The sequence below is a fragment of the Chiloscyllium plagiosum genome, chromosome 11, assembly GCF_004010195.1.
Source record: "Chiloscyllium plagiosum isolate BGI_BamShark_2017 chromosome 11, ASM401019v2, whole genome shotgun sequence".
NCBI lineage: Eukaryota > Metazoa > Chordata > Chondrichthyes > Orectolobiformes > Hemiscylliidae > Chiloscyllium > Chiloscyllium plagiosum.
Genome location: NC_057720.1, coordinates 50,853,174 through 50,867,649, shown reverse-complemented (window position 1 = coordinate 50,867,649; position 14,476 = coordinate 50,853,174). Strand labels below are relative to the sequence as shown.

The 14,476-nt window shown below is 39.7% G+C and overlaps 1 protein-coding gene across 4 annotated transcripts in view; it reads right to left on the bottom strand.

Moving 5' to 3' along the window:
• dab1a (DAB adaptor protein 1a) overlaps positions 1–14,476 on the bottom strand; it is a 687,756-nt gene that overhangs the window by 482,430 nt on the left and 190,850 nt on the right. The window lies entirely within an intron of this gene.

Sequence of the window (14,476 nt, the reverse complement as noted above, 5' to 3'; positions counted from 1 at the left end):
CAAATTAATAAATACATTTCATAGGAAGTAAAGTAATAGATTGACCTGGCCTTGGTTTTTGCTGATGCTGTTGAAATTTCCAGGCTTTATCCTTAAACAGATTTTTGAATTGAAGTTTACAGTTTAGCTGCTGGCAGAATAGTATTTGAAAGCCGATCTGCTTGGTAATTTCTGTTTTAAGGGAATATCATCAGAATTCTAGTCACCAGCTGTTACCTCACAGTGATCTTCAAAAATCCTACAGTTGGATTCCAGTGCCAAATCTGTAGGGCAGCCAAGCTATCACAGATAATTGATTTTTATGATAATCATGAATAATTATAGACATTGACTGTCCACACTTTGTTATGACACGCTGGTATTCTCTGAAGATTATAACAAATAATGTTTTTGGTAGGTCTATCAAAAAATTTTAGTCCTCGTATTATCATTTATAATTGATTGAACTCAGCATAATTTGGATATACTTTGGGTCATTCATTTAACCCCTAGTTTTGATACACCAAACTTCACATTTGTGTTGTTTTTCCCCCCAATACTATTTGCTTTTTGGGGAATTGCCTGATGCCTGGCAATTTTGGATCCAATCCTTGACAGTGATAAAGATAAGAGCATTTGTCTTTTTGCCAGTAAGCGTCAATGCTCACTCAAAGTTAGAAAAATCACAAATTCTGGCTAGCACAATTGAATTTTCATTTATATTGATGAATACAAAAGAAAATAACATTTATATCTTTAAAAGCAGGAATTCAATTCAACCAATAAGGGCAAAGAGAAAGCTCTCATCTACGGGATCTTGGTTAAATAGTGAAGAAGGGGTTTAGAGAAATGCACAGATGGTGACTATGCATGGAATGGTGTTTTCAAAGATACAGTTTTAGAGTTGGAGACAGTTACATAAATAATTATATCAGGGCCATAAGTGCGGGAACACAATTTGCATACTTGTTGGGGAAACTCGTCAAATTTATCCAAGTGCACTGTAAACATAATTTAGGAGTTTGATTGAAAGTTTGAAGAATGAACTGATTAAGCTAATCAAAGCACCAAATTACCAAGCATAGAAGGAAACAGTTGAGAAACCAGGCTGGATTGGCAACCTTGGTCTTCTAACATGTGCTCATCTTTGCTTAATTATAACCAAAGAGTCAATATGTAAAAAAATGGATGTGTTCCAACAATGCAAGTTACATAAAGCTCATCAAATCACCAAAAGGTTTCTGGAACAGCGAGTTGAAAATAAATCTCATTGTTACATTATTTGACACAATTGTCCATTCGGACTATTGCCTAGTCTACAAGATTGCATGTTTGTTGCAGTAAAAGTGATAGAAGACATAACCTTTCCTTAAACAATGTTGCCATTGAGTATTATACCTATAATACAACCTTCTAGGTACTTGTAAAATTTAAGCTTGCACCAACTGTTAGAATCCTTACTGATTGTTCGTAACTTTTATTATTTTAATCGATTTGTTGGTGAACTGGAATCATTAGCTAAAGATAACTTTTGGTAACAGCTTGCGTTCAAAGTAAAAGGGACCGAACAAGTGTTTGGTTATTCATGAGCCCAAGCACAAAAGTTAATTGCAGGTTGATTCTAGATAAAGGTCCGGCAGGTGCTTCATCACTAGGGAAGACCATTATGTTTAAACAAGATACTATTTATGAAGTCAGTACCTGGGAATTGTTGCCAACTAGTCTGGAAAAGACCTTGTGCTCAGGCAGATGGCAGATGTTGAATGGTAACGGACCTTGTGGAGGAGATGATAAGTCTGTCACGGAATGGCCAGAGTTTGAATTGGGATTTGGATTGTATTTTTGCGAAAAGGAATCTGGCTGTTGATGCTATCACATGAAGATTTGAAAGCTCCCTGCTTAAACTCCTGTGAGCAGCTCTCAGAAGCTCAGAGAATAGAAAACTAAGTTGTAAGTATTACTGCTTTTATCTGAATGAACTGTAAATGTGACCCTGATCAACATCTTCAGAAAATTTATCAAGAAATCATCATCTATACTCATGAAACAATGCATCTTGAAAGCCACTTAAATAATCTTGCCAGTTTTGTTATTTCCTTTTATTTATTCTCATAATTGGGTTTGTTTGTCTGCCTGTATTTTGTGTGAATGCAGCTGAAATCACAGGCCTTTAGGTTTATAGAATTGACCAATTAGATTATCTTATTTTATTTTGCCCTATTAAAGTTACCATATTGTTAATAAATTGCTAAATCTTTTGTTTAAGCTACAAACAGTACCAGGAATTAATTAGTCACAAAGTCTGAGATTGGACAGTCCAAAAACTGTTGGGTCAATTTTGAGGGTCTTCAAAGTTCTTAATCGTTCTGTGTTGTGAATACAGAATAAAATGGGTGATTTGGTTCAGCTGTTAGGGTCAGAGTGGTGCTGGAAAAGCACAGCAAGTCAGGCAGCATCCGAGGAGCAGGAAAATCGACGTTTTGGCCAAAAGCCCATCTTCCCACCTCTTCCTCCACTACATTGATGACTGTATTGGCGTCACCTCGTGCTTTCGCGAGGAGGTTGGGCAGTTCATCAACTTCACCAACACATTCCACTCCAACCTGAAATTCAGTTGGACCATCTGTGACACCTCCCTCCCCTTCCTGGACCTCTCCATCTCCATTAATGATGACCGACTTGACACTGACATTTTTTACAAATGTCCGGCCTCCACAGCTACCTGATCTTCACCTCTTCCCACCCTACCTCCTGCAAAAATGCCATCCCATATTCCCATTTCCTCCATCTCTGCCATATCTGCACCCAGGAGGACCAGTTCCACCACAGAACACACCAGATGGCCTCCTTCTTTAGAGATCGCAATTTCCCTTCTCATGTGGTTGAAGATGCTCTCCAACGCATCTCATCCACATCCCGCACCTCCGCCCTCAAATCCCACCCCGAAACTTTAACAAGGACAGAACCCCCCTGGTCCCCACCTTCCACCTTACCAACTTCGCATAAACCGCATCATCCGCCGAAATTTCTGCCACCTCCAAACGGACCCCACCACCAGAGATAAATTTCCCTCCCCACCCCTTTCCACTTTCCGCAAAGACCATTCCCTCCGTGACTACCTGGTCAGGTCCACGCCCCCCAACAACCTACCCTCCCGTCCTGGCACCCTCCCCGCCACCGTAGGAATTACAAAACCTGCACCCATACCTCTTCCCTCACCTCCATCCAAGGCCCCAAAGGAGCCTTCCACATCCATCAAGTTTTACTTGCACATCCACCAATGTCATTTATTGTACCTGCTGCTCCCAATGCAGTCTCCTCTACATTGGGGAGACTGGATGCCTCCTCGCAGAGTGCTTCAGGGAACATCTCTGGGACACCCGCACCAATCAACCACACCGGCCCGTGGCCCAACATTTCAACTCCCCCTCCCACTCTGCCGAGCACATGCAGGTCCTGGGCCTCCTCCACCATCGCTCCTTCACCATCTGACGCCTGGAGGAAGAACACCTCATCTTCCGCCTCAGAACACTTCAACCTCAGGGCATCAATGTGGACTTCACCAGTTTCCTCTGACCTGTTGTGCTTTTCCAGAACCACTCTGATCTAAACTCTGGTTTCCAACATCTGCAGTCCTCACTTTTGCCTGATTTGTTTCAGCTGTCTATCTCCATACCATAACACAGCCTAAGTATTCCTAGTGCACTACATTTGAAAGAGGCTGTTATGATTATGATTTAATAACAATATTGGTTAAAGGATTAGGTGAGAAGTACAAAGAAAGAAAAAGTGGAGATCTCACAGACTTGCAAAATACCATAAAAAAAATGAGTATGTCATTTGGCCCATTGTTTTGATCTGCCATTCAATAAGGTCATAGGTGATCTGATTTTAACTGTAAATTCAGTCTCCTGCATGCCCTTCACATCCCTGGACTCCCTTGTAGATTGAAACACTGTCTCACTCAGAATGACCCAAACTCTACTGCTTTTTGAGGTAGAGAATTTCAAAGATTAACAAAAAGCAGAGAAGAAATTTCTCCTCCGCCCTGTCTTGAATAACCATTTCCTTAAAATAAAAAGATAGAAAGAAAAACAAAACTATACAAAAAAGCAAATTGGAACAAGATTAGGTCATTCAATCTCTTAACTCTTTCCTGCCACTCAATTAGATCATGGCTGATCTACTTCTTACCTTTGTCTCCAATTTGATACACTAAATACCATAACCTAAAAATAGCCAATAATCTCAGTTTTGAATTTTTCAATTGATCTAATCTCAAGCAAGGTGGACCGAAGGGTCTGTTTCTATGCTGTAAATCTCTATGACTCTATGGCAATGATTCCACCTGCCTGATTCCACCAACCTTTGTCGCAATTGTGATTCTTCACATAATTTTCTCTCTATCTCCCCTAACATGTTCTTCAATCATTTTGAATACCCAAATTTCTCACGCTTGATCTTTCATACTCAATGTAAACTAAATTAATGCAATCTGCTGTCATACCTCAAGAGATGATAGTAATGTCATTGGATTAGTTATCCCAACCCCAAGCAAATACTCTGGGTAGATGAGCTCAAATCCCATGGCAGCTGGTGGATTTGAATCTGGGAGTGAAAGGTACTCCCAGTATTGGTGAACCTGCCAACTATTGCAAAACCCCAACCCATTTCTTAATATCCTTAAAAGGGAACAATATCTGTCATCCTTATCTGGTCTGGCCTAAATGTAACTGAAGACCCAAACAATGTGGTTCACTCTTAATTGTTCTCAAGTGCAATTATGGATGGGCAACAAATGCTGACTTTACCATCAATACCCATATCTCAGAATAAAGAAAACAAAGTCTCTTCAACAGTTGTATTATCTGGTGAAGCTGTGCTGCACTCATGCCAAAGTCAATGCATGCTATCTGAGTTCAGAGCAAAATCGTGTAACCTTAAAATTAAACCTGGGTATCTGTTCTTTCTTCAAAGGAAAATACTGCAGATGTTGGAAATCTTAAACAAACCCAGAAAGTGCTGGAAAAGATTAACATGTGTTGCAACATTTGTGGAGTGAGAAAATAATCTGTTCCTTCCTTGCCTTTACTCTGTAAATCAACTTGAAATGGCAATACTGGACAAAATAATATAGGGCTAGATTTTCATAAAATTGGAAAGAGTCAGCCGACCCTTTAAAATGGCAAGTAGAACTCAGATGTCCCACATTCATTTCTGACAGATACAATTTTTGAACCTATGATGAAAGGGGCAGTGACATAAATTGCACAGAGGGAAATGTTGGCTTAATGGGTAGCACTGCTGCTTCACAGTGCCAGGAACCTGGGTTTGATTTCAGTCTTGTGTAACTGGGTGGAGTATTCATGTTCTCCCTATATCTGCATGGGTTTCCTCCCACAGTCCAAAGATGAGCAGGTTTGGTGGATTGACCACAGTAAGTTGCCCCATAGAATCCAAGGATATGCAGGTTACCTATGATAAATGTGGGTAGGGTAGCCAGCTGGGTGTGGGTAGATGCTCTTTGGAGGGTCGGTACAGACTCGATGGGCCGAATGACCCCTTTCTGCTCTATAGGAATTCTATGAAACCTGAGGTCAGCCAAACCATTTCAACTTAGTGCAGTGTTATGACAGACCCCATTTTGGGTGCAAGACATTTAACCTGCAGTGTGTGAGTCATGAATAACTGCAGTTGGTGCAAATGGTCTTGAAGAGTGGATACTGTTTATTTAAGTATCATTATGTGACACTAAAACAAATATCGTACTGTTTAAGCATAGAAAAGGTTTAACCTGTTAGTGAGAGTTTTTTATAAGCCCTTTGTTAGATGACTTATTGGGCTATCTGGTGTAGGTTAGAAAAGAAAAGGTTACTATCCGACTATAGACCTTCAAGAGTTTTGTTAACATTCCCTGAAGAGCTAATTATTATAATACCCCCAAACCTTCCAAAAGAACATAGCGCTGCCAGTAAACTTTACAATTCTGACAAAACAATCCAATACTTATTGTTCCATATTAAAAGTAAAATGCTGGCCTGGCCATCAATGCCCACATTCTACAAACGGATTTTTTAATAAGTGTTTGACTGTTTACTCTGCTTCATGATATCACAGTTGTTGCACATTTGAAAAGCCCCATGACTTGGTGACAGTTTCAAACTAATGCTGGGAAAATAGAAATTTATGCTGATAGATTTTGATAGAATGGCTTTTTTGGAGGTCAGCTGTGAGCACTGTTACCAAATGATAGAGTCACACAGCCCAGAAACAGACCCTTTGGTCCAGTTTGTTCAAGCTGACCTAACTAAACTACTCCCACTTGCCTGCATTTGGCCCATATCCCTCTAAACCTCTCCTATTCACATACCTCTCCAAGTGTCTTTGAAACATTGTAACTGTACCCGTATTTACCACTTCCCATGGCAGTTCATTCCACAAATGAACCACCCTCTGTGTGAAAAAGCTGCTCTTCAGGTCTCTTTTAAATCTTACTCTCCCATCCAATGGAAAATACCTTTGCTATTTACCTTATCTATGCTTCTCATAATTTTGTAAACTTCCATAAGATCACCCCTCAACCTCCTATGCTCCAGTAAAAAAATTCCCAGCCTCTCCTTAAAACTCTAATTCTCCAGTCCCAGCAACATCCTAGTAACTCTTTTCTGAACCCTCGCCAATTTAGTAATATCCTTCCTGTAGCGGGGCAACTAGAACTGTACACAGCACTTCAAAAATGGCCTCAATGTCTGGTACAACCTCAACATGATGTCCAACTGCTATACTCAAAAGCTCTGAGAAATGAAGACAAGCGTATTAACCACCTTCTTAACCATTCTGTCTACCTGTGACACAACTTTCAAAACAACTATAAATAAACCTTAACTACTGTAAATTGGTTAATATTTGAAAAATAATTTGAAGACTACTTCATTGCGTCTTTTTTTTTTGGACCTTTCTGAAGAAAATACATTGACGTATATTGAAATAAATTGCACCAGAGAACTTATGTTAAAATTCATGCAGAATTCCTCTCCATTTCCAAAGCATAAAGCATTAGCCAAACACATATTTTGGGAGATGTTGCCCCTATTGGATCAATACTGAGAAAACAAAATGCTTGTATCCGTAGAATGTTCAGCCTTGATGACTATAGCTTGAAAATCCATCTTTGCTAATGAAACCTTAGGCAAATGAAACAGTACTCAAATCAGATTAAATAGTAATGGGTTCGGTTTGATGTCAGGAGTGACAAAATGTGTCAAGTATGTAAAATCTGACATCTGCAGGCAATTCTCCTAACCCAGCACATTGGTGAATGTAATAAGTCTTTTTATTACAGAGATGATTAAGGTAAGAATTGTTGAATTCATGCAAGACTTCACTTGTGCTGTATTGGAAAATGCAAAAACACTTTCGGAAAAAAAACTGCTGCTGAAATTCATCCAACTCGGAATCGCTTTAACTCCAAGAATTATGAAATAGCATCAATAATTGAATAAGAAACAGAAATTATTATGGAGTGACCAGTCTGATCAGAAGATATGTTTACTGGACAAGTTATTGTTAAATTTTAAAGCTAAAGGAAACAGGTTATTAGCACTCAGGAAATGAGAAAGGTTGATTGGGTATAAGGTACTACCTTTTAAATTCATGGTCAGACTTCAAAACCACTCCAAAGTGATGGAATGGAAGTCTTCTTTCTGCTGGCTAATTTAAGCAATTTCAGTCTATATGACATTGATTGGTAAAACCTTTCCTTTCCAGAGAAGCCAGTGGCTGCAATGGCAATATGTTTATCCAAGGTTCATGGAATGATACATACCAGCCATTTTTCCACTATGACTGTGTTACAACTAAGGGTTAAGATACTTATGTTTCCCTTCACATTACCTTTAGTATAAGGTAATGTGAAGGGAATCACAGAGTGTTTCCTATTCTGAGTCTCTCTGATAACAAACCTGGGTAATTTAGTTGTGAAGAGAATCAGAATGTGGAGGTGGAAGCTCTTCACTCCTTTCCTGAAGAGAGTTATTCAACATGCCAGATGTGTTTGATGCTCTTGGTGGTCACTGAGGTTTAATAATATCTAAGTTCATATTTGAAGAAAGAAAAGACTTGTCACTTTTCCTCATCACCTCCAGATTAAAAAAAATAAACAGCACTTGCAAGGTGGCACAGTGGCTCAGTGGTTAGCACTGCTGCCTCACAGCACTAGGGTCCCAGGTTCGATTCCAGCCTGTGTGGAGTTTGCACATTCTCCCTGTGTCTGCGTGGGTTTCCTCTGGGTGCTCCAGTTTCCTCCCGCAGTCCAAAGAATGGCCATGCTAAATTGACCATAGTGTTAGGTGCATTAGTCAGAGGGAAATCGGTCTGGGTGGGTTACTCTTCAGAGGACTGGTTGGGCTGAAGGGCCTATTTCCACACTGTAGGGAATCTAATCTAATTTTGTCCTGAAGGAGTTGACCCATGGCAGAAAGTGAGAACTGCAGATGCTGGAGAGTCAGAGTCAAAAAGTCAGGCAGCATCCGAAGAGCAGGAGAGTCGATGTTTTGGTTATAAGCCCTTCCCCATGCCAACATATAGTTCAGCAGGAATCCAGAGGATTCAAGCTTTGCTGCTAAGTAGTTATTCCACATTTGTAAACCTCTCATCATTTCACATGAGGGCCAGCGAAGAGAACACAAAAGATTCACGATCAGAAGCTAGTTGTCTCAATCTGATATTCGCAAACACAATATCTCTCAAAGCTAATCACTTAAATATAGATGCTTAGCTAATCTTTCCCTTATGAACTGAGGAACTTGAAGAATGTTTTAACATACTAGCAGTGCGCAGGATTGGCAATGGCGAACTCAACACAGGGCAGCAACCTGAGCAGTGCATGAATAACTAAAATCAATGGATTAAATCATTTACAGGCAAGCAAAGACTGGCAATTTCATAATTTCTGCAAGGATTTTATTTGGCCAACACAAAGAGGAAATAAATGCAAACCAAAGGATTTTTGAAAAAGATGTGAGAGATCATTTTGATGACTTAACAATCTGGAAGGAAACATATCGCATGGTGGTAGATATCAAGTGTCTCAGTTTTATAGCTAATAGCAAAACTGTCTCTCAAACCAAGCTATTGATGATTTGAGAATAATTTGTGGAAATCACCCTTATATTAACTTTTATAACAAGGGTAGTCAAAAAAGGGTGTGAATGGATTTGCAGCAAATGCATTTTGTGTTCAACTGTAGTGCACAGTGGTAAAATTAAAAGTTCTTTCATCTTCTACATTTGTCTTTTCATATTATAAAATATGAGGGGCTATTAATGATACTGGGTGCATAAATACATTTTAATTATTTCATTCAAACAATTTTAAAGAATTGTTTGCAACAGTTCAGGGCAGGGATCTCTTAGCTTAATTTGTGCATATTTTGCAAACAAATGATACCTTAAATGCCATTTCTGTTAGTTAATTGGTGCCGTATTTCAAACTTAAAGGCACCACATTTAAACTTTTTGGGAACTAAAATGATTTGATTTAATCGATGAATATTTGGTTACAATACATTTTCTATTTAGTTTGATAGAAGATGCAAAACTATTTCTTTGTTGGAATGAAATCTGTTGTCCTCCATAATAGATAGAATCTACAAAAAGGCTAATGTGTTGTGACTATTCTTTAATGGTTATAATTGCATCAAATTATATTTGCATGCCTAAATATCAATACATCTCACAATTCATAAATGCTAAAATTCAAGGTTGTAAGATAGAAAGCAATCAAGATGATTAGACTAATGAATAATAAATATCACAACTATAGAGTAAATTATTTGATGCAGTAGTATTGTGTACAATTGGATAGCAATTTTCTGTTGAAATTAGCATGGCTCATGAAAGAAATGAAGAAAAAAGATCAAGAATTTTACCAATACTCTTAGCATCAGATTTTAAAGCTATTTTTGAAAATATAATTTATCCTTAAACATTAATCAAAATCATGCTTTAAAAAAATCAATTGATTGTGAATGAGAAACATAAACAACAGGACAAACATTTCTGATGCCACTTTTTTGAGGAAATTGATCAAAATATAATAAGAACACAAGAATGTTTTAAAACAGGAAAGTGTTGTAGGTCCAAAAAACAAATCCTTTCTCTTTAAGCTTTACCTCATCCGTAAACTCAATATTTTCTCCTTTTAGAAACATTTTGGGTTGTATCTTGAAGCTCATGCAGTACTCAATTCCCAACAATATTCCAAAAGCATAAAGTCTTTGTGTAATCCAATCCTTCTAACTTGCCCCTTTTGCTTCTAGAGCCCAGCTTTCACACTTCATACAGGTAGCTTGAATCCAGAAATTTGTAACTTAGTCAACCAACTTCAGTAGAAAGTGCCCTGTCAGACCTAAATTTCATGTTAGGGTGGAGTGGGAGAGGTCCGGGGGAAGCAAATGTGAGATAGAATCCAGTCTGCAATCCTGGAATTAGATAAGAGGCAGGCACCGAGGAAAATCAAGACTCCAGGCAGATGCTTAAGATACTCACCACTGTTCTCTGGATCTACTATCTAAATGTGTACTATATTTCAATCTTTCTAGCTTCACCCCCACAGCCCTCCCCTACCATTACTCCTCTGTACCACCTCATGAGAAAGTGAGGACTGCAGATGTTGGAGACCAGCGTTGAAAAGTGTGGTGCTGGAAAAGCGCAGCAGGCCAGGCAGCATCCGAGGAGCAGGAGAATCGATGTTTCGGGCATAAGCCCTTCTTCAGGAATGAGGCTGGTGTGCCAAGCGGGCTGAGATAAAAGATGGTGGGGGGGAGGATAAAAGGTATCTCAGCCCGCTTGGCACACCAGCCTCATTCCTGAAGAAGGGCTTATGCCCGAAACGTCGATTCTCCTACTCCTCGGATGCTGCCTAGCCTGCTGCACTTTTCCAGCACCACACTTTTCAACTCTGTACCAACTCATGACCCATCTACATTAGCCTTTCGTACTCTTCATGCCAACGCATGGCATATCTATTCCATCTATTCACCGAACATTCGTTCACATAATCAGTGACTCCAAGAGTAACAATGACATGTGTGAAATAACTCGAAAGATGTCTATTCATAACTTTTAGAAAAACTGATGTTATAATCATATAAAAGTGCTAATCAGATATTTTAAGTATCAGAACAAAAAACAATACAGCACAGGAACAGGCCCTCAACCCTCCAAGCCTGCACCAACACATTTTGCCCTTCCATATTAAAACTGTCTTCATTTACAGGATCTGTATACCTCTATTCCATTCCTAATCGTGTATTCATCCAGGTGTTTCCTGAATGCTACTATTGTGTCTGCTTCCACCACCTCCTCTGGTACTGCATTCCAGGCACTCACCATATCTCACACATCTCTTTTAAATTCCCCCCTCCGCCCCCTTACACCTAGAACTTGTGTCTCCTAGTGATTGACGCCTCTAACCTGGGAAAAAACCTCATACTTTGCACTCTATCCATGCCATTCACAATCTTATAAACTTCTATCAGGTCGCCCTCAACTCCTATGTTCCAGTGAAAATAAACCAAGTCTATCCAACCTTACTTCATAACTAAATTCCCCATACCAGGCAACATCCTGGTGAACCTTTTCTGTACCCTCTCCAAAGTATCCGTATTCTTCTAGTAGTGTGGTGACCAGAACTGTATGCAATATTCCAAGTGTGGCCTAACTAAAGTTCTACAAAGCTGCAGCATAACCTGTCTATCCATAAACTCAATGCCCCTTCCAGTGAAGACAAGCATTCCAGAAGCCTTTTTTAAAACTACATTATCTACTTGTGCTGCCACCACCGTCAGTGATCTGTGGGCCTGCACACTCAGATCCCCCTGCAGACCAATACGCCTAAGTGTTCTGCCATTCAATGTATAATTTCCACCTGTACTTGACCTTCCAAAATGCATCACTTCACATTTGTCCGGATTAAACTCCATCTGTTATTTTTTTCTGCCCATGCCTCCAACTGATCTATATTGTGCTGTATCTTATGACAATCCTCTTCACTATCTGCAACTCCACCAATCTTTGTATTGTCTGCAAACTCACTGCTTAGAAATCACCAAATCATTTATGTAGATCACAAACAGTAGAGATCCCTGCATTGATCCTGTGGAACACCACTAGTCACAACCCTCTATTCTGAAAAGCATCTTTCCACCACTACCCTGTCTCCTATTACTGAGCCAGTCCTGCTTCCATCATGCCAGCTCACCCCTGATACCATGTGACTTCATCTTTTGTACCAGTCTGCCATGTCAAAGGTTTTACTGAAGTCAATGTAGACAACATTAACCACTTTTCCCTCAATAATCTGCTATCCATAGAATATACAACCATTAGACATCTCTTTACTTTGTCCAAAACAGATCCTGAAAAAACAACAGGTAGACAGGGTGGTTAAGAAGGTGTTTAGCACACTTGCCTTCATTGCTCAGACCTTTGAATAGAGGAGTTGGGATCTCATATTGAGATTGTACAGGATGTTGGTGAAGCCACTTCAGGAATACGAATTGCACTTCTGGTTGCCCTGTTACAGGAAGGATATCATTAAACCCAAGAGAGTTCAGAAAAGATTTACCAGGAAATTGCCAGGTATGGAGAGTTTGACATATAAAAATAGACTGGAAAGGCTGGGATCTTTTTGTCACTTGACTGTAGGAGAGGTTGGGGTGACCTTATTGAGACTTATAAATTCATGAGGGGCATAGATAAGGTGAGTGACAAGGATCTTTGCTTTCAGGTGCAGGAGTTCAACACCGGAGGCATATTTTTTAAGGTGAGGGGAGAGAGATCTGATAAGGACATGAGGGGCAGTTTTTTTTTTAAATTGAGAGTGGCTCTGAGTGGAATGAACTGCCAGAGAAAGTGGAGGACAGGTAGGAGTCTGGAAGAACGCAGCAAGCCAGGCAGCGTCAGGAGGTGCAGAAGTCGATGTTTCAGGACTAAGGAAGGGTTACACCTGAAACGCAACTTCTGCCCCATCTAATGCTGCCTGGCCTGCTGTGTTCTTCCAGCCTCCTGCCGGTCCACTTTGGATTCCAGCATTTGCAGTTTTTTTTGTCTCTAACCCAGAGAAAGTGGTGGATGCAGGCATAGTTACAACATTTAAAAGACATTTGGTTAGGTACATGAACAGGAAAGAAAGGAGGGATATGAGCCAAGTACAGGCAGGTGGGACTAGTTCATTTTGGGAACATGATCAGTGTGGACTAGTTGGACCAAAGGGTCTATTCCATGCTGTATGGCTCATTGACTATGACCCAATTACAAAACTCACAATATTCCTTACGCCCATATCAACAAATTCTCTCATCCGATCTTTTTAATGGTAATCTGGCCTGTCATGAGGCTAGTTCCATTTTATGTTGGTAAACAGGGTACGAATGAAAGCATAGGTTGATATTAGTTGGTATGGAAGTTAAATAGGGTCATGAACATATTTCTTAAAAAGTGCCTGAATGCAGATTATGACTCATGACTCCTGAGGTGCAATAAGCCATGCAGAAGGTGGCCACTTGATGAAAGTCATGGGGGTCCAGAAGATATCTATGCCACAATAGAGCTGACCAGGTCAGGTGTGCAGGGTGGAGCCTCACTATTCACATCTTTATCACACGCCAACAAAATTTGGGTGTGTTTGGAATCTGTCATTTTTAAATCCGCCTGTGTTTGTTTCAACACAGTTAGAGATATTACACTTTTTGTGTTTGAGCATTTTACCATAATAGGTAGTGTTCCTCAATCAGCTTTAGTCAAAACTAAAACTTCAATTAGAGGGAATTTTGGAGAGGAAGTGACACCCCCTGGGAACAAGGGGGAAAGTCTCCACTTAGATACATTTTATATTTTTTTTATTTAGAAATAGTTTTTACTGTATTGTTGTGGGTGTATTAAAGAGGCTTTATTTTTGTAAATTTTACATGTTCCATGCTCGGGATGTTCTGGATAGGGTTCCCCCTCCCGAGGGGTCTCAGATTGGCCCAGAGGATTATGGTTGATCAGTCGGTTAAGTGGTGCACCTGGAATGTCAAGGGGAGTAATTCGCCACTTAAAAGGAAGAAAATATTATCAAATCTTAAGAAGGAAAGAGTTGATATAGCTCTCCTACAGGAGACACACCTGTCAGATAAAGAACACTTGAAATTACGACAGGGCGGATTTGATCAGGCCTTTTTTTCTTCTTTTAGCTCAAAAAGCAGGAGAGTTGTTATTCTTGTTCGGAAGAATTTCCCTTTCAAAATCCTAAAGCAGATAAAAAACGAATCTGGACGATATATCTTGATTAAAGCTCTCATAAATGGAGAGGAATATGGGATTTTAAATTTGTACTGCCCCCCGGCACACCCCTTTAAATTTATAACGGAAGCCTTTTCAAAATTGAAGGCTTTTGATGCCCGTCATATAATTATAGGGGGAGACTTTAATTGTATTATGGAACCGGAAATAGA